The 23,988-nt window shown below is 41.4% G+C and overlaps 1 protein-coding gene across 1 annotated transcript in view; it reads right to left on the minus strand.

The window, feature by feature from the left end:
- The window catches only part of CHCHD3 (coiled-coil-helix-coiled-coil-helix domain containing 3), a 1,651,044-nt gene that overhangs the window by 580,501 nt on the left and 1,046,555 nt on the right, over positions 1-23,988 (minus strand). The gene's annotated exons all lie outside the window — the stretch shown is intronic.

The following is a 23,988-nucleotide window of genomic DNA, read 5'->3' on the forward strand; positions in this document are numbered from 1 at the left end:
TGGGTTTAAAAACAAAAAGACTAATGTGTCTGACCAGAAAACTTGAAGAATTAATAAGTATCGATTACATACAATGCACCTTTCTGCCGGACAGAGATGTGAAAGGTACTATAAAATGATTCTACTCTGTAGAATGCATTCCAAACAAGGTCCCCAACTGTGTGCCGACCGCTAAGTTTCTGACACATACTACTCATATAAAACAATAAATAAAAAAATGAATAAATTAAAAGACATACTGTTGCCAGTTGATGCAACTGCTGGCGATCATACACATCAAGGACACTTGTGAAAGCTCAAATGATAATATATAAAATGAAAGTGGTGTTCCAAAGGGGAAATGTGCTATAGGCAGCAATAACCACAGACCCCAAGTAGAATTCAGTGGACAAGGCATAAAATGAAACATTACAGCAGCAAAGTCTTCACAAACCAGGACGACAGGCTAAGATTCTATGTTACTACTGTGTTAATGCTACTGCACATAATATTTCAAAAGTTTTTCAAGTGTATACCTCCTGAATTTTCTACAAAACTATTTTTGTGTGTGTGCATAAATGTGCGCATGTGTGTGAGAGAGAGAGACATAACACTGCATAATAGCTTTTCATTTGATGTTTTGACCACTGGACTCTTCCACTGAGCTCACCGTTCTACTCTGGTAAACATATACAGATCAATAAATATAATAAAATAAAAGGAACTGACAACTAGGCTACTGCCCTGAATTTACCTTATAATTGGCTCTACAATGAGACTTTCTGATCAACACAGAGCTGTGATCAGCAAAGTGCACTATAACTCTAACGTAAACAGCCTTTAAAATAGTAAAAGAGATGTTTTTGCACACATCCATTTTATACATACACACACACACACACTGCTCAAAGACCACTGGGATATCCTCTTTGTGGAAAACAAAAAACAATAATCCTGCATTAGTGATCACAGAACTTGGATCATTATTATCAACAACAAGCCTGGCATCCATTACAATTTATTAATGTTTGCATTTTTGAAGGTACTAAGGAAGCTGAATTGCACACTGTATCTAATTTCCTTTGTTACTGGAATTGAAGTTAAATATTCTTTATTACTTGGAGGCACTGGTTTAACAGTTTCCTCTAGCAAGCTCCTACCAGAACAGTTTTAGATATTGCATTGCTAAACACAAGCTTAAAAGGAGTTTGTAATATGCAGATATGGCATTAACCCAAGCACTCCCACTTGCCAGTCAAAATGAGGCTATCCAAGTCCCCTGGGGAAGGAGACTCAAGGATTTTGGCAGTATCATCTTGATACTTTGAAGCTGGACATATTTGAGGTTTAATAGATCTGTGACTGACTTCTACTGATGACCCTTCTTTGGAATGAAAAAGAAAATGGATTATCTCAATCATAGGAAGGGAAAATGTATTCTATGACCTTTTCTTCAATGTCTTCTCCAGAAGACCCCAGTCTCTATATTCCACAACCTATTCTAAAATGTGTTTTACAAAACAAACAAAAAAACTACACAGGTCATTTCCTGATCACCTTTACCTTTTTTTTTTTACTAGGGGAGGAAAATCATGGTGTGAGAGGGAAACACTTAATTCTGAGGGACTGAATACACTCAAGAAGCCATTTACTGGAATTATCTTAGTCCAGTTGGACTCTCAAAACAGAAAACATTTGTTTCTTAGAACCTCACCACCATCTACTAGACAATGACCCATCCCATTTAAAATACCATAAGAGACGTCTGATCATGCAGCCTTTATTAACATAAATGAAATGTCCTACCCCCAGGGCCCAAAGTTCATAGGTGGTTACCAGGCTATTGACCCAAAGGTATTTATAAGCCTAACCATGTGTACCCAATATAATGCTAGAAAAGCTTAACATAAAGGACCTTGCCAAGACTCGAGATTCTAGCAACAACTGTCTATGTCTAGGAGTGTTATACATTAAATCCCCTGCAAGAATTTACGGTTTCCTATCCAGTCATCCAGACTATGCTTAAACAAGGTCAGAGGGGCTCTCTGTTTGATGTGAATTGGTAGCCTATTCCAGCGAAGTGACAACCTCTTAGAGACATATCTCTCTCTCAACCAGGTCCTATTTATGTCGCAGGCCAGGTAATGGTCCTTGAACCGGGTGACCCTTGTCCCTTCTGACTTCTGGATATGCAGTATTTCCATTAGGTTTGGATCCAATATTGCTCTGTAGGCCAAGCACAGCTCTCCTCTAAGCAGTCTGTATGCAACTGAGTACAGTGACAGTGACTTCAGTCTGTCAATGAATGACATTTGCTGGAGACCCTGAATTTTCTGAAATCTCTGAGGTCTCACAAGTTGCTGCAGGTGCCTCGTAAGGTACATACCAAAGGGGGCACTGTATTCAATTATTGGCCTGCTGAGGGTTAAGTACTGGGGAGTTATGACCTCTCTCACTCCTCAGGCAACGCCTTTGCTAATAAGGTGATCAAAGTAGAATGTCTTCCCTACCACAGTACACATGGTGGTCAAAGTTTAGGCTACTGTCTACTTGCGTTCCCAAGTCTCTCACTACTGAGTTGTTACTTAGGGTATTACTATTTATAGGACAGTCTGCAGGGATATCATTTTTACCGAAGGGGATGATGATGCATTTTTTAGCATGGAGTTTGAGTCCATGGCTTTGGCACCAATCATTGCCCTCTTGAAGTATACTGACATCGTTTGGGATTCAATGACTGCACCTAATTTGCAGTAGTCAGCAAACTTAGTAAGCCACAGACCCTCTATTTTGGCCTGAACTTCTGAGAAGTATATTCCAAACAATATGGGCCCCAGCACTGACCCCTATGGAGCTCCACTGCTGACAGGTCTGCTAGTTGAGGTAAAGTCCCCAACTTTGACTGAGTGTAATCTGTCGGTGAGCCAGTTAGTAAACCCACCTGACAGCTCAAGGGATGATATTCAACTGGGAGAGTTTATCAATGATGTCTGAATGTGGGATTGTGTCAAAGGCTTTGGCTACGTCAGGGTAGGCTGTATGTACAGATTTGCCTTCATCTATGGCTCTGGTGACATTTTCAAAGTCCACCAGGTTTAACAGGCATGACCTGCCTTTGACAAAACCAAACTGTGTTGGATCAAGGGTTTGGAGATCACCTATATCTTTATGTATAAGGTTCATGATCTTACAGACAAGGGTGTTTAAGTTTATGGGTCTGTAGCTATACCTCCTTTATGAAGGGGGATGACGGTTGCCATTTTCCATTCAGCAGGGATAAAACCATAAAGACTGTGGTTGAAGAGAGTGCCTAATGAAGTTGCTAACTCATGTTTTAGACCACTTAAAATACAACCTGGGATGCCATATGGTCCCACAGAAGCAGTGTTTTTGGCCTGCGAGAGAGGATTAATGACTTGCTCTTTAGAGATGCAAGATGGGGGAGATGTAGAATGAATACTTTGTGGAATGTTAGGAGGGGACAGGGGGGTGAAATTTTCTCCAAAACTGTCAGCTATGTTTGCTATTTTTGCAGGATCACTGTGCGTGATTCCATCTACAGCTAGTTCAGCACACGTCTGGGTCCTACCTTTTAGGCTACAGATATAGCTGAAGACTGCCTTATGGTTATCCTTAGCTATGGTTGCTAACCTTTTTGAAGTTGCCCTTAGTGGATTTTACAAGTTGTCTTATTTATTTTTTCAAGCAGAGGAGGGTGTTCTTCCAGTGCTGGGACCTCTCTTTTTTATTCTTACACAGCAACTCCTTCCTCTTACTGTATAACTTATTAATGCTATATGTCCACCAGGGAGGGTTGTTTTTTCTTGAGGATCTTGTTTTGATCCTATCAGGTACAGCTGTGTCAATACATTGGTACAAGTGTTTGTACAGGGCATTTGTACATACCTTAGTGTAGCTGTCAATAACATCTGTGGGAACAGGAGCTTGGAAGCTATTTATGCCATCTCTTAGGAGGGTATAATTAGCTTTGGTGATTTTTTTTTACCTAATTTCACCTAAGAGGGGTTTAAGTGTTATAGCTACTTCAAATGGGATTGATTTTATGATCAGATTTAACCAGTGAGGGCCCTATACTTGTGCTGGTGCAATGGTCACCCATGCTGGTGATATCTGAGGCTCTTGTAGGGATGCATACTATTTGTTCCAGGGCATTAGTGTTAAAGTCCAGGAATCTTTGTGCGAGCATGTTGGTACTCTTGCAAGTTTCTCAGTCAATGGAGGGATAGTTAAAAATCGCCCATGAATAGAATGCTTGGTTGTAATTTGATTGACTCAAGTAGGTCCAAAGTTTCAAATAATCAGTGTGGGTATTTTGGTTCATTGAAGGAGGCCTATAGCTAACAATGACTTAAGGGGGGGGGTCTTACCCGCAGTTAGTTGAACTAGGAGTAACTTGATGGAGTTTTCCTGTCTAACCAGTCTAGAGGTATATTTATCTTTGGATAGATACTCATCCTCCTTTGGTTCTCACACGATTATTTTGCGGTCTGAAAGGATGGGGTACTCTTTGTGGCCCTAAACCAAGTTTTTGTGACTGCACAGCCATCAACATCCTCCAGGGAAATGAGTGCTTCCAGACAGTGCAGTTTCTGATTTACACTAGAGTTTTGTAACATAAGCCCTAATTTATTTGTGAGTGATATTTTCACATTAGAAATTTTGTTCTTGAGACCTTGCCTAAAAATGGCTCTATGGGGAAGGCAAGTACCTTAGCCAGTACCCAAAAGCCTAGAGGTGTCAGATGAAGATCAACTCTGGCAAAGCAGTGTGGAAAAGCAAAAGGAGATGGCAAGGGATAATCAAATAGTTTGCCTGGATACTGCAAGACTTGCTTCTCACCGTCAATGTGAAGTATGATGCTTAATTGATCAGATTTTCTAATTTCTAATTTTGTTTTATGCAAATAAAATCTCCATTATATGTTTACGTCAAGCAAGTGTAGAATACGTTCACCTTTTCTGAGGATTAGGAAAAATGCAGGAAGGTTAATGTGCTTATTTACGGACATTTCTGTGATCACTCTGCATAAATGCTGGATTAATTCTAGGACAAACTCTGGAAAATCAATCAAAAAAGGAGTGACAGACAGCAAGGCTTGTAAGTTAATCTCTTATCAGGGGAACCAGCAACAAAGAGAACAGTTCTCTATGTACAAAACTTCAAAGAACCTTAAGCAACTGTCTCAAAAGGTGGTAATGTCAATTTTCCAAACACAAAATTGGGGCCCCGTTGGTCTGATGAGTAGAACACCCTTTAGAAATTGCTTTACCTCAGAACATGAAGAAAGAGATGAATCCAAAGGAAGACAAGCGGAGATGGCTGAAAGATATGCTGTGATGAAAATATATCCCAAATCTAAACTGAGCAGCACATGCATGTATAAGAGAATAAAGTGCATTTTTAACTGGTAAGGATCCCAACTGTTCTTGTGACACCAAACTGAAAATATTTTCCACTTAGATACATATGATTTTCTAGTTGCAGGTGTTCTAGCCTCCTTTATTACTCATAGCATGTCTTTAGAATACAGGTGCCTAAATGGAATCAAACATTTATCATCAAAACCATTAGGCTGAAAGTCTTCGTGTTGTGCTGGATAACACAACCCATCTGCTGTGTAAGCACATTCAAATGGCCAAGGGTAATCACCAGTTATTACCCCACAGTATGAAAGAGAAGGTAAAACCAGCGATGCCTAGACCAAAAGGCAGGGTGAGGGGGGACTAACTAACAGAGTTCTAGCTTTGCCCTTCTGAATATTTAGGAAGACCTTTTGTATGAGGGAAAAGGGAGGAAAGGCATACAGGAATTTCCCTTTCTAGGTGAAGGAGAAGGTTCCCGTCGGTCAGGGTTCCTTGTAAGGGGTCCTAGAGCAAAATAATTTAAATTGATGGTTCACACTTGAAGCAATTAGATCTATTTCTGGAATACAGCACTGGAGAACAAACTGTAGGAAGCCCTTCCTTCTCTACATCTTCTCAGGTGAGCCACCAAGAGGTTCTGTTCAGAAGGAAAGTACATTGCTTGAAGAAACAGGTTGTGGTTACACCAATGTCCCTATCCATCATTGCAGGTCTGCACATGAGCCAGGAACTTGTACCACCCCACCTCCATTTCTGATATACTACACAGCCATTTTGTGCAGTCTGTCAGAAATGAAGAGTTCCTGGGGGCCATAGGTGATGGAAACAGAATCAATTTTTTCATCTCTTATGTTTATTTGTTGTTTTGGGGGACTGTTTAAAATCAAATTCCTTACACTCAAAACCCATTTTAAGGAAGCACCCCATGCTGTGCATGACACATCTGCTGCGACACCCTTTAGACCAAGCAGAATTTGAAATAGAACTCCTGGTTTCAGCTTTATTTGGGTGATCCACTGGAGTAGTTTTTTTCACTAAAGGCAAGAAAAGAATGGGAGAAATTAGGATGACTTGTGTTGAGTCAATGCAGACTTTAGGTACCACTGGATTTTCGTCATGTGTAGTGTGGCAAAAGGAATCATCTGAATGGTGGATGCCATATACCCAGGGCTCTCAATACGTTTGTCAGGGACAGAAAGTAATATGTTAAGAAAATTATTTTGTCTGAAGGGAGAAAAGCCATTATCAGAGAAGACTTGAGATGACAACTAAGGAAAACCAGACAATGGAAAGGACTTACTGAAACACAAAGTAAATCTCAGATTTTGACAGAGATTGATTGTGAAGTGTAAATACCGGACAATGTTGTCACAAGAAGTTACCTGAATAAGAAAATCATGCAGTTAAGGGTAAATATGAATACACCGGAGCCTATAAAATGCTGCAATCGGGGACTATTCACTTTATAAACACTTTTGGAGCAGTAGAAAGCCAAAAAGGCAAAGCAGTAAACTGAAAGTGCAAGTCAAATGCACAGAATTTTAGACATTTTCTGTGAGGAGCAAAATGTCACGTTACTCAATAAATATTAATTTAATGGCTGAAGGTGGTGTTGTTTAACTGCCACTCGTGTGGGTCTAGGGGATTTCTGCTTAGGTTGTCTGCCAGAGAGTTTTGGTTGCCTGGCAGGAATTGAGCTTGCAAGTGAATATACATGGTTGAGGCTGTGTTCCAGAGGGTAATGGCTAGCCTGCAGAGTGGCTAAGAGTGGGTTTCCCCCTGCTTGTTGATGTACCACATCACTGTGGTGCTGTCGGTTTTGATTAGTAGAGGCCCCGGAGAATGTAGGGATCTGAAAGCTGTCAGAACGTACTGAACAGCTAGCATCTCTTTTTGGTTGATGTGCAGATGAATTTGATTTGGGCTCCAGCGGCCCTGAATGCACCTGCCGTCCAGATGTGCACCCCAGGCACAGTCTGATGCGTCTGTGGTTAGGGTCCGGGTGGCATAGGGTTGTGTAAAGGGAAGCCCCTTGTTGTGGTTGCATGCTGCTGCCCACCGAAGGAACTCTTTCCATAGACAAGGTATCATAGGTATGATAGTTTCCAGGCCTGAGAATGTTGGCACCAAAGACTTTTTAAGTACCACTGAAGTTTTCTCATATGCAGTTTGGCATATGGAATTAGTGGAATGCAGGAGGCCATGAACCCTAGAGCTTGCAGGATTTTCCTTGCAGATAACTGGGTTCTGGTGGCCATCTGAGAGAAGTAGCTGGTCAGCTAGGCTTGTTTTTCTGCAGTAAGGACTGCCATCTGGGATGCTGTGTCCAAGCTTGCTCCCAGGAATACAACTTTTTGACTGGGGACTAGTTTGGATTTCTTTTTGTTGATAGTGTACCCCAGGGAGGTTAGGAGGTCCTTTATAAATGTCAGATGCTGCAACGGCTTTTTCTGACTGTCTGCCTGAATTGGCAATTGTCCAAGTAGAGATAAATTTGAATATTTCTCTGTCTGCAATAGGCAATGGCTGGAGCCAGGCATTTTGTGAAAACTCTGGGAACAGTGGATATGCCAAAGGGACATGCAGAGAACTGCTAATGCATAGATCCTGCTCTGAAACGTAGATGTTTCCTGCAGGAATCCTTGACTGGGATGTGCAGATAGGCCTCCTTTAGGTCTAGGGTGGCAAACCAGACATCTTTGGACAGCATAGGGAGAAGCTGCTGTAGGGTGAACATTTTGAATTTTGGTACCACCAGGAAGGTGTTTAGAATGGATAGATCTAGGATTGGGTGCCAGGTGCCCTCTTTTCTGGGTACCAGGAAAAGTCTGGAATAAAAACCTTGGCCTATCTATTCTGCAGGAACAGGCTGAATTGCCCTTATGAAGGGCAGGGACTGAAGCTGGTTTTGTGCTCTGTCCACTGGCTTGGAGGAAGGTCTGGGAACCCTTTTGGGATAGGCAGTGTGTGGAAATAAAATTTGTACCCCTGGGATACTATGTTGAAGACCCATCGATCGTTGGTGATGGGGGTCCAGTTTTTTGCATGGTGGGCAAGTTTTCCTCCTAGGGGAATGAGCAATTGGGCAGAGGTGAAGGGAGGAGTTGAGAAGTCATTGTGAATTCTTTCCATAAGGTAGTGGCTTACCACTCCCTGTTTTAGATGTGGAGGTACTCCATTGCTTAGATCTCTGCATACCATGAGACTGTAGTCTGGGGGCTGTTTCCCCTTGGTCTAGTTTGAGGTGGCCTTGAAGGGGCTGGAAAGGACCAATGTTTTGACGGGCAATGCCTACTGAATCTTGGAGGCTGCACTTGCAAAAAATCTTTGACTGTTTGCATAGACTTAGCTTTTTCTTCCATCTTTTTTAAAACCTCTTCTGCTTTGGTGCCAAACAGATTGTCCTTGTTCAGAGGTGCTTCCAGTAATTTTGATTTGACATGGTCTGACAAGGTCTGCTCCTTAAGCCAGGCATGCCTTCTAAGTACAGAACCTGTAACTGCTGCCGTGCAAGATGCTTCTAGGGTGTCAAACCCACATTGCAGGGTATGATTGCTGACTTGGCTTGCAGAATGCAAAAGCACCTGCAGTCAGGGAAGGCAGATAATTTTTGCTTAATAAGTTCCATAGTATGTTGTTGTTATTTCAGCATGTGGAACTGATAATTTAATGCTCTAATGGCAAGTGTTGCAGAGGTGCATACTTTTTTACCCCATTTGTCTAAAGCTCGGGAATCCCTGTCTGAGGGGGTGGGATTCTTAGCTGTAGTTACTTTTATTCCTTTAGGTCCTTGGGAGAAGACCTCTGGGTCAGCAGTAGGATTTTTGAAAAGAAATTTGTGAGAGTCAGGGACTCTGTAGTAACTGTCAGGTTTCCTGGGAACAGGGGGTAAAGTATCAGGAGTTAAGACTGGGTTCCACAAAGACATCATCCACAACATGCAGAACAGGAGGGATAGCCCAAGGGTCTGTGCTGTGGTAAGTCTAAAAATTCCCTGAGTCTCTTTTTGGACTGAGGATAATCCTGGCATTCCCAGTGGAAATGCTGTCTCAAAGTATGTAGGGTTTCACCAAAAGAAAAATCCCCTGGAGGGGAGGCAGAGAGAATGGATTCCTCTGCAGCTGAATCCTCATAGGTAGATAAGGGCATGTCTTCATAATCAGAAACCTCAGAGTCGGACTCTTGGTCAGATAAAGCTGCTGGGGACAAATCTCTTTCTTTTAGCAGGGGAAGGCTGGCTTCCCCTAATTAGCATGATAAGGTCTTCTGCCATTTTAAGCATCTGTGACTGTGGCAAGGAAGCAGGAGCTTGAGTTAGGGTCGTCAGTTTTTTTAAGCGTAGCTTGCACTCTTGGCCTTAGAAACTCAGTTTTAGAAAGAACTGAAGATGTGAAAGAAGTTGGTTTGTCGAATATCAGTAGTGCGAAGAACTTCCTCAAAAGCCGGTGCCTGCACAGCGGCTCCAGACCCATTCAAGGTAGAGACATCCACAAGTTCCGTAGTCAAAGAAGAGTCTCGTGGCATACCGGACTCTGAATGGGTCTCGGTAGCGGCCTACAAATCTACTGAAGTGGGCATCAGGGGCTGTGAAAGCACCTCACTAAGTACCGGCCGACTGGCGACTAGCTTAACGGAAGCGTCATTGGCAGTTTTGGACCTGTCCGGTCTGTCTCTGTCTTTATCCTTACATTTTTTCGGAAGATTGGTAGTCGGATGACTTACCAAAGCCATTTCAGAATACGGAAAATGAAAGTATTTAGCTACAAAAAGGGCCAACGATGAATAGTTTGGGCACTGAACAAAGCACAAAACCTGCAGCGAGGTACATCGTGGTCTGGGCCTAAACAGATGATGCAGTAAGAATGGAAATCTCGGTGTGGTATTTACTTTCCACAGGCGAGACAGTTGTTAACTTTTTCTGACATTGGTTAGAACAAGAAAAAAGATATCCCCAACAGAGTACTTAGCTTTAGAAGATTTCTGCTTCAATTTTGGAAACGAAAACTCACGTAATGGCCGACCGGCACTCGTGCGAACTTCTGCTTCAGGCTCCTCGGCAAGAAAGACTGATGTAATGGTGTCAGCTGCCTGTTTTTATACCACTGACGACCTGACGTCAGTTCTGAAGCGACAGCAACTGACGCAGAAATACTAAGCCTCTGGTATTCGAGCTGACTGAGGGCTACCCCTGGCAAGATAACCCAAGTGTGACGACTGCAACAATGAAACACGAAGAACATCATAACTTCCCCTGATGTGCACACGAAGAACATCATAACTTCCCCTGATGTGACAGTTTATCTGCTTTCTCAGTCAGTTTGTACATATTCTGTCAATGGATGGGTACAAATGATTCAGTAAATGCTCGTATTTAGTCAGGAATAATAACAGATAAAGGAGTTCCTCAAATATGTTTCAGCATTACATTCTCAGAAAATGGTGTAGCAGGTGACTAGCACTGTTTGAACTTTAAAAAGACACAGTGACCCCACAATTAGTTATAATAAAGGAGTCACAGGTGATTCCCTTGCATGCAGTGTGAATGCAGGGGACTCGGACCCTCACCTACTCCCACATTTGACCTGAAACTATTCCAGCAGATTCCACCCCATTGCACACTGTACCTTAAGTCATGGCCCTTAGCATATCCAAGCTACTCTACTCCACCCCCCCAACCCCCATTTCTATCAGTGCCTTCCTACTGCATCTCTGAAACATGAGCCTCACAATCCAGGACAACAGTTTGTGTGCCCCTTCAAGCACAGATGACTTCCAGACAATGAGGCCTGAGCAGTTATTAGTATGTAGTCTGGGAAAGCTTGGTTTTATGAACAGAGTGCTACACGATCACAATGAAGTACAAGGTGAGGGCTGGTGTCGATGGGATAAAACTAACCACTGTTCTTGTCTCCTGCAGAGAGCTTGTGGGGATATCAATACCCCCATGACCAATACCCCTCCCTCATGTATAGTATCTGCTATTGTATCTAGCCGCCACACAGCACTATTAGCTAACAGCCTGAATCCTCATCCCTTCTCCCATGAAGGAAAGGGACTACAGGCACTCAATCCTATGTCCTACGTTGGATCAGTGAGGTATAAAGTGCTTTAAATGACCTCCTTTTAGCGTTACAGATTGTCCTCAGGGGGAAAAAACTCTTGACTGGTAGATACATACTTGTCAAAGTTTAGCTTTTGTCTACAACTGTCTTTAAATGCCCCAGCCAAACACAATCTGAACAAAATTTAAACATTAACCACAAATTAAACAATAATTAATCAACCATAAAACTAGGTTAGCGAACATACAAAATACCTACAAGTGCTCTTCCCTCAGCCAGTGACTGTGACAGTCAAACTTCCATGCCATATATGCATATTTTATTGCTGTATTAGTCACAATATCAGAATGTCGGCATCAAATATACTTATCACTTTTTATTCTCGCATATTTTTACTTCACTTTTTATTCTCGCATATTTTTACTTCTTCTCTCTTTCTCATTCAAGAAAACTCAAGCTCACACCATACTTGTTCTGATTAAGTAACTTTAACACAGTGGTGTTGGGCTTTCTGCCATAATGGCCTACTCTTCACTCCAGATGGGCTTAACATATTTATTCTTACACCCTGACAAAATAGTAAAAGCAAAGTTTAAATGCTGAGCTACTTTGGGCAAGGGATATATCTTACTTTCCATCCACATACGGCAGGGCTGCAGTTGGCAAAGGTGTGTTCCTTGCCCAACTTGAATATAGCCTACCGATAAGCATTACCTCCTCAAAAAGGAACATATCCCTACAAACCACCTCCAACATGTACATCAACAGCTTGTATCTAAGATGCAGCTCATTCTGACACTACAGTAAACCGACTTTAACACAGATCATACAAGTAAAACATAGACCCCCTTTAAGGCAGCAAGACATGCAACTTACTGTTATAGGTGACTCGGTATGGTCCACTCATCAGACTGATTAAAGAGGGGGTATTGATTAATTGCATCTCAATTGCCAGGATATCTAACATCACTAAAGCCCCCAAAAGTCACTTCAACACAGGTTTACATATAAACCAACAAGACAGAACTCTCTGAATATGAATCTGAGAAGGCAGTGAAACTAGAATTGAGCAGCATCTTACCATGGCCAAGAGTGAAGCCTCAAAACAAACTAAAGATAATTGGCTTAACTACTCTTGTCATTCTAGGGTGATCCAATAAACATTTATTTATTTTATTATTATTTATTTATTTGCAGTTGTTTAACCAGGATAGTCCATTGGGCCTAATGAACCCATTTTCAATGGAGTCCTGGGGAGTTGACTTCCCCAATCTGCTTTGCTGGGAATGGTCTGCATCTCTCTCTCCCCTCATGGCTTTGACATTTGTGGGAAGAGTTTTTCTTTCATCTATATAGCCTTTTTTAGTCAAGTTCAGTCTACTCAAAATTATTTGCATAGCCAACTGCAGTCAAAATCGTAAAGCAGTAACAGCGATCTGTGTTAAAAGCCCATACAAAATACTGCAGTCTGTAATGGAATTCCTAACCAATAAAAATATTGACTTAGGTATAGTTACTTAAACATGGTTTCAGAACAGAAAAAGCATCCCTGCAGTGCAGGGTTTTAAGCTGGACTGGATGTTGTAGCTGGTGGGGTGCTTCTTTGTTCCTAATAAACTATTTCACCTCCAAACTCGTAATGGTATACGATGACCTAGAAGTCCTCCACATTATTCTTATGATGAACAAAAAGTATCGCACACCGTACTCTCTCTGCGACAAAGACGCATATTTTAAACTGGCATCCCTCACCACAGAAACAAACACTCTCCTCTTCAGTGACCAGAACTATCCATCCATTAACTTGGGAATCTACACCAACACAAACAAGTATTCATCGAGGTTTCTGGATTTCTTTAATGTCAACACATTGGATCAAAGTGGATCAAAGTACAATGGGGGTTTCCAAGCCATTAGCCCCGATTATCTCAAATATACCCCCCCCCCCATTTTCAGAGCCCATAGTTACCAAATCATTGTTCAAATCCAACCATTGTGTAGTAATATTTACACAAGGTAAGAGACCTGACTCACCTTGAAATCCAGTCCATCTTCAGAAACTTAACCTAATTGATGACCCGATGAAATTCAAACACCCTACTCACCCAGATGATCCTGCCTCCATGCTGCAATTATCACAGATACATTCTATGCTCATGTTCAAGCTAGCATTCAGGTCTCAATCCCCACAAGACAAATATAATGCCAAATTTAAGAACAAAACCATTAGGTGGAACCCCAGTATTAAACTATAAAATAAGAGAAACTCTTACCCCACATAAGTAAACTTAACACGTCGTCAGCTAGGGAAGCACTCAAAATGATCACAGAACTTAGCATGGGGGACTATCTGCAATTAATCATAAAGGTTTCTTCAGCTATGCCAGGAACCTAAGTAGTAGTAACCATCAAAATACATCAAGTAAGACCATATACTTGTCCCCCGAGAGCACTACAAATTTGGATTAAACCCCTCATTTACTCCACATTACTCATATCATTTTAAACATGTCTATGCCCCCAACCCAAAAAAATTACCTCCAAGCAAGTCCCAAGAGCTCTCAACAAGGCTAAAATCACTAACTCCATGTGGGCCCTAACAATTTCCCATTAGCTTCTTGTCAGAGCCAAATGTTGCCTGGCTGACTCCTCGATTCCTCTCCACTAGACACATGTCAGATGTATGGAAAACTGCTGTAGTCACCTCATTCCACAAAGCGGACCCATAACTGACCTGGGCAACTACAGACTTATCAGCCTCACTAGTCTTATCTGCAAGTGAATGGATAAAATTATACACCTCACAAACATGGACATTTACAGGCAGTCTTCAAGACCTGGACCTGAACTAATGTGGGTTTACTAAAACCAGATCATGTCTCTTGAACCCAGTGGATTTTTTGGAAATATGTTCACACAGCATACCTGGACTTGGCCAAAGCCTTCAATGCCATTCCACACTTCAACATCATTGATAAGCTAAGCCAATTAAATGTAAATGCCTATGCTACCCACTGGACAAACAATGTGGTTCACCAGTGGAACTCAGTCATCATTACAGACACATGCAACTAAAACAGTGGCTGCCAGCAGTTTCCCTCAGGTCCTGGGACTTCTCTTTAGTATCAAACACCAATGACTGCAAACTTGTAGCTGTCATAATAACCCAGTTTATGTACATATTTCCAGGAGGGCCTAACTCACCCTGACAAGTGGCACTTGGGCCAAGGCCTTAAATTAAATGTCAAAAAATGCAGCACTGTGTCCTTTAGCAAACCTGGGCACTCTTGTTCCTATCACACAAGTGACAGACCTAACAATCATCTCGGTCATTAGGGACTTGGGCACCTTCATTGACACTAAAATATTCTTTGATCACTGCTTGGAAGAAATACTTTTATTTAGCCAGACTAATCACCAAGGATACCTTATTAGATCAAAGGATGTCATCACCCCCTTTTACTCCTCCCTTATCAAACTAATAGAATATAACAGCCCCATTTGGTATGCACTTGACTAGGCATGTGACAGCTTGAGGGACCGCTGCATTTCCTTACAAAAAATATCAAGGACATGTCCTCCTTGAGTTATCCAGAGCATGTTAAAGCTCTCTTAATCCATTCCATTTCCTACCATTTATTGAGAAAGATTTTCCTTGCTTATTGAGACTCAAAAGATTCAGTCCTATGTAACATCCTTTATAGCCACAAAACTAATACCACCCTAAACACCCACTCACAAGATCTAAACATCCACTGAAACAAACAGGACCTACTGCCGGGAAGGAAAGAGAATACCTCTTATGGAATATAAACTGTCTAAGAGGTTAAGCAAAGTAACTGCATGACCCTTCTTAAACTTAACTTGGACAACTGAATGGCCATTCAGTAGTAAACCCCCACTCTGATCCATCTAGCCTTTATGAAAAGTTTTAGATTTGGGTCTGCTATTACTCTGTATCTTGGTAAATAGGTGGTACTGTTGGCTAAGCTACAAATGGTCTACTGGATCAGCAGCCTAGTACAAACTTAAGAACCTTCAGAACCCGTATAAATGAATAATGTAACTGAGGCCTAAAAACTCCAGGCTGTATGACTACATTCATTATGTCCAACATGAAAGAAGATATTATCCTTCACTTTATAAGAATTATTTTGTCTAAGTTAAAATATAATTGCCCAATCTGGTTACTTTCCAGTAATAAACAAAGTAGGTTATTAGGAAAGAAACATTCTACTGAAAAGATTCCCTCAGCCTTCAAGACTATGAGTAAGTCACTTAACCAGAAACCACTCCCAGGCGGAATCTGAAAAGGTCCAAGGAGATCAGTGTTCTAGCCCGGAAAATACATGCAAATAAGATAAACACAGAAGAGTAAGCAAAAAGTCTGCAGTTTAAACACTTTTATATATCAAGAGAAACTAAGGTCATTAAATGTATCTTCTCCAGCTGAGAGATGGTTACAGTTCGACTTTATTCTCGCATATAAAGACAGCAAAGATGACCTTCTGTTTGAAACCCTCATTTGTGCATGGACCAACAGATTATTACGAAAAAATAACATAGTATCACAACCAAATGGTCCAGCAAAAGATTTATAAAACCAATGCTCCCCCTTCCAGTTCACATTAAACAGTGCTATTTCCCTTGAGGCTTTCAAAGAAAAATTAGACCATTTTTTAGGGGAATAAGTTTCTGTATTAAGTCGACCCCTAACCGGGAAAAGCCGAAAGACACAAACAAACAAACAAATTAAGTCATGGGTGTTCACAGACATCTTACAATGACAAGTTTTCAACCAACATTTAAACTAGAAAGTGACGACACCTAGCCCTGTATAAACAAGCGACAAGCCACTTTAAATTGCAGATATTACTCGGACAAGACACAGTAGCAATACCACATTTAGAACAAGTTAGCTATTTTTCAGTCATTGTCAGCGTGGACACAGCCACAATATTCTCAAGATCTCCTTTGCCAGACTCACCTAACACATTCAGCTATACCAACACCATTCACAAAATGGCTTACTCAACCTTTCTATTTGACCATTTATTATATAGTTGAAAAATGAAAACCCAAAGGAACAGAGAGCAAATCCAATAGTCCAACAGCAACAAAACCCTGTGCCAGAGGACAACAGCAGTAATCCAAATAGCTTCAGTAAAATCCAAAATTGTTTATTTTGTAAGCGCTTTTGTAATGTTACACATTACTTCATCAGACAAACATAACATCCCCAACTTCAGTTTAAATACTAAATATTCAATACAATTTAACAATCCCAAATCAATAAATTTCCTTCAAAACTTCCAATTAATGACAGACCAATTGGAAACTAATACTTTAATCCCCCCTCTACTTTTTCATCTGACATTCCTGTAATAAGCAACTTCATACAATAATTAGCAGATACATAAATTTAAAAATTATACATAAAAAACATATCAAATTATTATTTTATTAATTTCCTAGCTTTTAAAACATGTTTTAAAGGGACACAATCGTTCAAACCAGACCCCCGATATGCCCGTAATCTCAGGATCCACTGAAGCTCAACATTTTCAGTGTAATTTATTACATTACCCAATCTCTTAATCTCTGACTGTACATGCAACATCTGAAATAAAAAAGTATGTGACTCCCCCTCTGTTAGTATGTGCTTCGCTATTGCACTGTAATCCTGCCCCTTCTTATAACAATATATGTGGTCCCTAATCCTTTCCCCAAGACATCTGTTGGTTTTTCCATGTAAAACTTAAAACAGCAGACACAATGTGCAACATATACGATATTCAATATGTTTCAACTAGATGATTTTTGATCAGCTGTACTGTCTTTTTCAATGTCTGACAGACATGCACATTAATGAGAAGTGCTACATCCGCCAAGAGCACACCTTCTAGATTCAAGGAGGTCATCATGCCCTCCCTCATTAGATAAAACAGTAGCATCTATTACCTAATAAATCTCTCTGTCTTAATACGGAAATGCACTTTTATAGCAACTTACAAAATTACCTCTACATTAAATACAACGGTTAGCAATCACATTTCTCAATGTCCATTGCATTCAAATAATTACATCCATACTTAATATATTGCACAACAAGTTAGCTAGCACTCAAAATACTATGTCAGTATAAGTTCAATTGTACAAAATTTCTGAGTATACCACTCTTCTGTTTTTATTCTGTAAAAGATCAGTGATTAACAAACACTTTAGGTTACTCAACGTCTCAAATTTTCAGGGAACCTCAGTAAACTGACCCAACAATCTAATACAACAACTTTTGCATGCCAATGTGCTCCCAAAAAACAAGTAAACACAACTACAACTGTCTTTTGGACCTTCCTCCTGTTCCCATTCTTCCACTAAAACAGTTTCTGGACATTCATCATTTTTCAAAAGTTCTGTATTAAAGGTTCTTCATTGCCTTGCAACATCTCCATTGTTATCTGAGTTGATGTTAACATTTGCATTCCCAAGAAGAAAAACACCATCTTAAAGACAGACCTGTAGTAATTTTTTTTTTTGTCATCAATATTGCTTAAATGGGGCCAGAAACTGCTCCCTTTGTTGCACAGTAGGGAAGTCTGTGTTCCATTGACATCCACCTGGGTCTCTGCAACTGTGATAAAACATGGCCCCCGTGCCAAGTAGCAAACTGTACCAAATGGTTTTTAGATGACCATATACTCAGCCTGCCAATGTTGATGGTAAAAAAATATATGCTTTTTCTATTCCCAACTAATTTTTTTATTTTTAACAAATTCAACACAATCAAACCCTCTACCACCTTCCAACATTTTGCGCACTCTTATTTAAATTGTTCCTTCTCAATCTATCAGGTCAAACTGATTTTTGTTCAATATAAACAATATGACTACTTAATTCTACAGGCTTATTTTGTACCTCTGCCACTCACTGTTCCTATGGCAACATGGCATCATACAGCTTCTTAAAAACTTCACCGGAATCATCAAATAATTCAAGCTGCTTCACGTAGCAGATGAAGTATCCAAAACACCACCTTCATCTGATGCAACGTTCCATAGCTCCATCTGTTTCCAGATTTCAAAACCTCGTCACTATTCATTGGCTACCATCACTCTAGCAGAATGTGTAATATCAACTCCACACATATCTCTTCCATTGTACACAGATCAAAGGTTATCACCTTCAAAAGAACCATCTTCTGTATCACTGGGACCAAACAATTACCTCACAATTTAGAGCAGTCCAATACTAACTTGTCTTCTAAATGAACCACCAAAACAGCCAAACTTTGACAAATGTCTAAAAACAAGGACCCACTCATTTCTGTGTCAGGAAACGTCCTCAAGACAGATATCAGAAAACAAGAAAGCAAACTTAAGTAGAATAGTATCCACCAAAACTCTCCCCAGGATAGATGTTACATCCATAGCAAAAACTAACAAATGTATTCAACTTTTCAATAACTGCAGGCCTGGTCCACTGTCAATTTAAGTGCTCTTTAATTATTCTCATTCCAAAAACACTCTCCCCCTGCACTCCTAATTGCATCCAATCACAAAACATGCTGACAGTACAAAAAAAAAAAACAAATTATACTGTCTTGAAGCCTAGATCACAGTGGAGCAAATCAGCCATGCTAAGCATACGAGAAACATGGGTAAAATACAGCATTTGTCCTTCTACACTCATGCAAAATAAATTACACACATTCCTGAATAACATAAAATTGCTTGGGTTGGCATAACGGTTAAGGTTTTCACCTCACAGGCTAAGGTACAGGGTTTATTCTGACCTTTGGTTATTGGCTCAGCTTATAACAGTCTGCAGATTGATAACCTAGTACTTACCTATGAACATATGAATCTATGATAGGCTACAGCCTACCTAGACCTCGCAAAGGCCTTCAACACCATTCCCCATTCTGGTATCATAGACAAGCTCACCAACCTGAACATAAACCCATATGTCACAAGATGGGTTGCCAACTGGCTCACAAACAGAACCCACATGGTGAGAGTTGCGGGAGCTAGGTCCTACTCTAAACCAGTTACAAGTGGCGTTCCCCAAGGCTCAGTCCTAGGACCCCACCTGTTCAGCATATACTTCTCAGAGGTACAGGCAAGAATAGCAGGACTATGGCTGACCAGGTTCGAAGACTACTGCAAACTAGGGGCTATAATTGGCTCTCCGACTGGCACAGACATCCTCCAAAAGGGTCTCACTGAGATGGATACCTGGTGTCATAATCATGGCCTCAAGCTAAATGCCAAAAAGTGCATAGTCATCCTCTGTTTTTTCCAAAGTACCCACAAACTATCACATCAGTGATAGTCCCCTAAATATGGAAGATGTAATAAGGGATCTGGGGACACAAGTACACAGTACTCTCTCCTTTGATACTCACATTGCCAAAGTGGTTAGAAAGTCCTTCTATGTGGCCCACCTAATCACAAAAGGGTTCGCATCCAGATCAAAAGAGGTCATTGTGCCCCTCTACTCATTACTCATCAGACCAATCATAGAGTACAATGCCCCATTTGGGATGTACCTTACAAGACACCTGCAACAGCTGGAAAGACCACAGAAGTACCTCACCAAGAGGATCACTAGCCTCAAACAGATGTCCTATGCAGCTCGACTGAAGAAACTCCAGCTGTACTCGGTTGCATACCGCCTACTCAGAGGTGATCTCTGCCTGACATACAAGGCCATGTCCAACCCAGAATTGATGGACATGCTCCACCTAAAGAAAACCATATCCCCTCAAGCCACACACTCTAGGGATCTAAACCTCACCACAACAATAAATAGGATATTCTGGAGGGATAGATTCCTGTCCCAGACACTTCCCATGCATTGTAACAAGATTCCAATCTACATTAGGCAGAGCTCCTCAATAACACCCTTCAAGAAGAGAAGCCTTGACGAGTGGATGGGAAACAGAAAGTTTACCCCAGGGATCACTTCTGTGGCTCTGCTGGACAGAGGCACAGGGAACTAATCTAAGGGGGCGGCGAAAGCCAACACATTTTGGCTAGGCTTATAAATGCCTTCGGGCAGATAGCCTAGTACCTACCTATGAACCTCTAAGATGAAGGTGGAATTATGCTTCTAGTTAAGAAACCTAAAATCACAACAAATAACAGCAACATACAGAGTAGAAACAGCTTAAACAAAGGTGGTTTTGCAAACTGTCCTGTAAGTCAAACACTAAAAAGCAATGACCTTAAGTAACTCAATATCCACCCCTCCTTAAGCCCTAAACGTTTTTAAAACACCATACTAAACATCCTCATAATTGCCAACAGAAGCAACACAAGTATAGGAGACTAACACTTCTATATTGAGACAAAAAAAAAATGCCCAACTAATTTCTCTTCCTAAACAGGCAGTGAGCAAACGATTTCTCCAACCAGACCAAACCCTTCCAACATAAATTCCTTATCTGACTTACTGATAACTAGCATCAGATGTAAATCATATCCCCCTCCCCCACTTACACGCTCATCAACCATCGCTCCATGCAAACAACTCTCTCTACCTCTCAAGTTATTTACAAAGGCCCAAAATCAGGGAAAATGTTTACATTTCACTCTAATTCATTTAAAAGTTATTAAAACACCAGGTTTTTGCATCAATATGCATTTTCTGAGCAATACTGTAGTGTGAGGTGTCGCCTCACAGTAAGACGTTGTCCTGTTCGATTCTCAGCTAGAGCGTCTTCTGTGTGGAAACATGTGTGAATGGGCGTACCTTCGTTGAAGGTTGTGCATTAGGGCTGGCAACTAGGCACGTAAAAATCTACTGCCAATCATTAGCGGACCGGAGTTCCGCTGTGGCAACCCCTAACCGGGAAAAGCCAAAAGACACAACAACAATGAAGTATGAACTCCATTGACTGCAGTCGTCCTGGAATTACCCAAAACTCAAAACTTTTAGGAGTGATAGGGCAAAAATATGAGGTAAAACCCGAGAGAGCTGAGAAGTGTGCAGTTTTATCATATAAAGCCAAAAAAAAAACAAGCCTGCAACTATCAGTTCAAGAACTTTTTAGTGACAAAAGAACTGCAAATTCTTCAAGACCTAGCCAATTAAACGAGTCAAAATTATATCAAAGCACACATCCACTGTAGGTAATATTATATTGCATTTTTTTTTACTCCTATTAAAAACACTTTCCAGCAACATAAAAAATGTCTAAGTATGCAGCACTGCCATCTACTATACTTAAAATACTGTATTTAATCATAGGAGGTTACTAGGCTATTGGCCCTGAGGCCCTTATAAGCCTAGCCAAGAGTTTAGCCCATGTTTAGACAAATCAGCACCTGATGCCCCTGTCCAGCAGGGACATGGGTAGAATCCCAGGGGTATATTTTTTGTTTCCCATCCAGTTATCCAGGTTGCACTTAAAAAGGAGTAAAGAGGCACTCAGCTTGATGTGGAGAGGGAGTCTGATCCATACATGAGGGAGTCTCTGGGACACAAATCTGTCCTGCCAACAAGTCTTGTTGATGTCACAGACCAGGTTGAGGCCACGCGTGTGGGTTACTCGAGTGTAGCTTGACTTGTGGATATGCAGCAGTCCCATCAAGGTGGGGTCCATGACCGCCTTGTAAGCCAGACAAAGGTCACCTCTGAGAAGTCTGTATGAAACTAAGTAGAGGGGTAGGGCTTTTAGCCTATGTATGGTAGATGTTTGAGGCTCTGGACTGTCCTGGTGAGGAACCTCTGTGGTCTCCCCAGCTGCTGCATGTACTTTGAGAGGTACATGTCGAAAGGTGTGTTGTACTCAATAATGGGCCTTATAAGGAAAGAATACAGGGATGTTATGACCTCCTTGTTCCTGGATGAGATACCCTTACTTATGAGGTGGGCCATGAAGAAGGCTTTCCGTACCATGGAAGCAACATGGTGGTCAAATGTCAGGTTGCTATCAACCTGGGTGTCAAAACTCCCTCACTACTGATTGAGTGATTAGGACATTGTTATTAATGTGATAATTTGTGGGGATGTCACTCTTCCCCCAAAAGGGATGATGATACATTTTTTGGTATTCAGATTGAGGCCATGTTTCTGGTACCAGTCATTTGTCTGCATGAGACCCTCTTGGAGGATGTCCATGTCACTAGGACAATTGATGACAGCACCCAGCTTGCACTCATCTGCAAACTTGCTCAGCCATAGCCCACTGGTTTTGGCCTGCACCTCAGAAAGGTATATCCCAAATAACAAAGGCCCAAAGACCAAACCCTGGGGGGTATGCTGCTTGTTATGGGTCTACTGCTTTAGGTGGCATCCCCTATTTTGACTACACAGATTGTATCAGTGAGCCAGTTTGCTACCCATCTGGTAACATATGGACCGATGCCTAGTTGAGAGAGTTTATCTATTATGCCCGAGTGGGAAATAGTGTCAAAGGCTTTGGCCAGGTCAAGGTAGGCAGTGTGCAGTCTTCCCCCCCATCCATGGCTTTGGTGACTGTCTCAAAGAAGTCGACCAAATTTAGCAGACATGACCTCCCCTTGACGAAGCCAAACTGTGTGGGATCAAGTGTTTGGAGGTTGAGAATGTCCTTGTTAATGAGGTCCATGATAACCTGTTCCACGGCCTTGCAGATCAGGCTAGTTAGGCTGATGGGGTCTATAATTTCCCAGATTGGTGGGCGCTCCGCCTATGTGTAAAGGGATGACAGTGGCTGTCCTCCACTCAGCTGGGATGAAGCCAGTACTCAGGCTTTGGTTGAATAAGATGCCTAATGGTGCTGCAAGTTCTTGCCCGAGTCCACATTGGATGCAACCTGGGATGTGATTGGGTCTCATGGAGGCTGTATTTTTACCTTTGTGAGGGCAGTGATGACCTGTTCCCTAGATACAAGGGGAAGAGGGCAGGCACTGGGGATGTCCTGACTTACTGATGGGGGGACAGACGGGTAAAGTTTTTGTTGAATCTGTCAGCCAGCAAGTTTGCTATATCTATGGCATTTGTATATGCGGTGTCCTTGACCACCAGTTCTGAACAAATCTCGGTGCTTCCTTTGAGGTTGCAGACATATATGGAGAAGGCTTTATGATTGTCTCTAATAGATGTGGCCAATTTGGACGTGAGGTTTGCTTTGGAGGATTTCACTAGTGCTCTTACTTGCTTATTCAGGCTAAGGAGACATAGATTCCAACTGGGCACCTGCTCCTTCTTGGTCTTGGACAGCAAATTTTTCCTTTGTTATAGAGTTTTATTTATTGCAGATGTCCACCAGACAGGTTTACTCTTCCTTGCGGAGAATGATTTAGTCCTGTCGGGTATTCCTGATTCCATGCATCTATATAAATGCTCGTATAGTGCTTTGGTGTAGTTTTGGATATTGGTGCCAGTTCCTACAGAGGGCAAGGGGGTTGTGAAGCTTCTTATACCATCCCTCAGGAGGCTGTAATCAGCTTTGGAGAAGTTTTTATGCCTGATCCTAGCTAGAGATGGTGACTTCAAAAGTGACCACTTTGTGGTCACATCTTACCAGGGAGGATGATACTATAGGGATGCTGCAGTGGTTACTCATGTTGTTTAAT

This window comes from Protopterus annectens, chromosome 11.part0 (genome assembly GCF_019279795.1).
Source record: "Protopterus annectens isolate FY-2018-M chromosome 11.part0, PAN1.0, whole genome shotgun sequence".
NCBI classification, from domain to species: Eukaryota; Metazoa; Chordata; order Ceratodontiformes; family Protopteridae; genus Protopterus; species Protopterus annectens.